Raw genomic sequence first — 2,452 nt, forward strand, 5'->3', positions numbered from 1 at the left:
TGGGCATTCACACCTTTTTTTTGCCCATTTTTCAGGAATTATGGGTGGACATTCACACCTTGCAGCTGAACACCTCCTATCCCACTTATGATCATGTGCGGTTTGATTTTCGAAAAGTTTCTTTCATGTTTTCTAGCAATTATTGATGGACATTTAGACCTTCTTGCAGCTGAACACCACCTCTCCCGATTTTGATTATGTATGGACCGGCATTTTTACCTTTTCTAACACATTTCTAAATTGAGAAAGGAAATTATTTTAGAGGAAGCACTAGAGTTTAGATCCCACATTTGTTGATAGGCATTCATTTATTTCTTCACTTCTGATAAAAATGATAAGACTGACCTAAAGAATTGGAGGCCCATCACACTTTTAAACTTTGACTGTAAACTTTTTAGCAAGGTTTTAACGACACGGATGTCCTCTGTTTTAGAGGAGGTAATTCACCCAGACCAGTCTTGTGCCATCTCAGAGAGACAACTCACCGACAGCCTCGTACTGATTCGAGACATCATTGATTACTTAGAGACAGAAACACCCGGCTTGTCATCTTAAATTTAGACTTTGAAAAAGCTTTTGATCGGGTCTCGCATCAATATCTCTTTCAGGTGTTGCAGCCATCGAATAGGGCCCGATTGTTCCTACTTGGTGAGATTTGCTTGGTTGAGACGCTTGCTCCCCCCCCCTTGCTCCTCGGCTGACCAAGTAGGAACAATCGGGCCCTATTCGATGGCTGCCTTGTCTTTTACTCTGTGCAAAAGACAAGGCAGCCACAAACACCACGGGAACACCGTATTGAGGCTTTGTTCTGACCACTCATTCGGTGTCGCGTTTCTTTCAAGCAATTCTCCCGGTTAGCCCACACTCGGCTCGCTCCCAGAGCTGTGTTAAAGTCTACTTCGCATTCACTCTCTTTTCTCAGCAGATTAAAAGAAAGTTTAATCTTGGGCTCCCTGAAACTTCCATCCTGCACCGCTGTTTGCTTTTTCACAAGAGCAGAGAAGAGCGCACCGTTCCCAGCGGCACTGCAGTACTGGGTGGATGCTTGGAGTGAACGGAGCAAAGCTTCTTTTTCAACTCCTATTCTTAAAAATCCATTTAATATGTAGTCCTCGTATAGAGGACATATTAAACTGATAAGAACAGATACTACACTTGATCTTAGCCAAAAAGGCCGAGAAGCGATAACTGTCCACTGTTTCAGGTCCGAGGGCCCTTGCTGGCACAATGCGCACTTGTAGCAGTGTTCTTTTTATGGCCATAGGTGGCCAGAGTGTCACGTTGCACCTCCGCCCACCCGCTGCACTGAGCACTCTTCAGCCCTTTTAAATGGTATAACTTTGCACTCCCGCATGCTCCAGCAAGCACCATTCAAGCAACAACTTTGCACTCCAGCTTCGAACATCGGCACAATCGCAACAAGTAAGGCGACTCTACTCAGAGAAGTCACTCTGCACAGTAACAAGATTTCTTTTGCACAGACAGAAAGGGCTTCACCCGCAAAGGTAAAGCCTGCCAAAAATAGAAACAACTCATTAGTGCTGCTCTCCACGAAAGTCTTTAGTAAAAGGCGAAAGACTTGTATGTTATGAAGAGAAACCAGAGTACGATTATCCGTCACTGCGGGAGCAGGGCATCAGGCTAGTTGCCATAGCCACCTTCCCCATGGTGAGCGTTGCTTGGTTGAAACGCTTGCCCCTGTGCAATCGACAAGGCAGCAACAAAAACACCACGGGAACACCGTATTGAGGCTTTGTTCTGACCGCTCATTCGGTGTCGCGTTTCTTTCAAGCAATTCTCCCGGTTAGCCCACACTCGGCTCGCTCCCAGAGCCGTGTTAAAGTCTACTTCGCATTCACTCTCTTTTCTCAGCAGACTCTTGGGATTTTATCTATAAAATGAATTCCTTCACTCAAACTATGTTAAAACTGCTTTGTCCTTCATATTTACCATGTCTAGAAAGATTTAAACAAAAAAAAAAACAACGTTGTACTTTGCAGTAAAAGAAAGAGCAAATCTAAAGTTTCGGGAATCCGAGAATAAGCTTACTTTCATGAGTTCTTCACGATTTCGGATTTTGCTATAAAATGAATTCCTTCACTCAAACTAAATTAAAACTGCTAAACCGCTAATCTGTTACATGTAAGGCAGATGTCAAATTCACCGCAATAGGATCTAAGGGTATTCGGCCAATCGAGCTGTAGCAGCTTTGGTAAAAGAGTATAAGTTGAAGAGTTTGTGAATAAAGGTGTGCGCACACATAGTGAGCTGTAGGAAAATAGGCAGGGAGCAATGCCGGCTGGGGTATATGTTCTTGTATGTTGTCTGACTGTTTGATTTGAATGTGTTGTGTAAGTGTCCTGTTGAATGTTACATGTTTGGGCTTTGACACTTCACTGTGGTTGTTAACTGTGTGGTGTGTCCTGAAATGTTATATGTTTGGGCTGTGTGA

At 43.8% G+C, this 2,452-nt stretch overlaps 2 non-coding genes across 2 annotated transcripts; both read right to left on the reverse strand.

Annotated features, from left to right (window-relative positions):
* Window positions 1-1,000: 1,000 nt before the first annotated feature.
* Window positions 1,001-1,186, reverse strand: LOC140280541 (U2 spliceosomal RNA). Its single transcript, XR_011909499.1, has one exon. It is a non-coding gene; the product is annotated as a U2 spliceosomal RNA (small nuclear RNA).
* A 308-nt stretch (window positions 1,187-1,494) lies between these two features.
* LOC140280700 (U5 spliceosomal RNA) lies at window positions 1,495-1,608 on the reverse strand. The gene has a single exon (XR_011909632.1). It is a non-coding gene; the product is annotated as a U5 spliceosomal RNA (small nuclear RNA).
* Window positions 1,609-2,452: the final 844 nt, after the last annotated feature.

The sequence above is a fragment of the Leuresthes tenuis genome, unplaced genomic scaffold (assembly GCF_036924035.1).
Source record: "Leuresthes tenuis unplaced genomic scaffold, fLeuTen1.0.hap1 SCAF_21, whole genome shotgun sequence".
In the NCBI taxonomy this organism is placed as follows: Eukaryota; Metazoa; Chordata; class Actinopteri; order Atheriniformes; family Atherinopsidae; genus Leuresthes; species Leuresthes tenuis.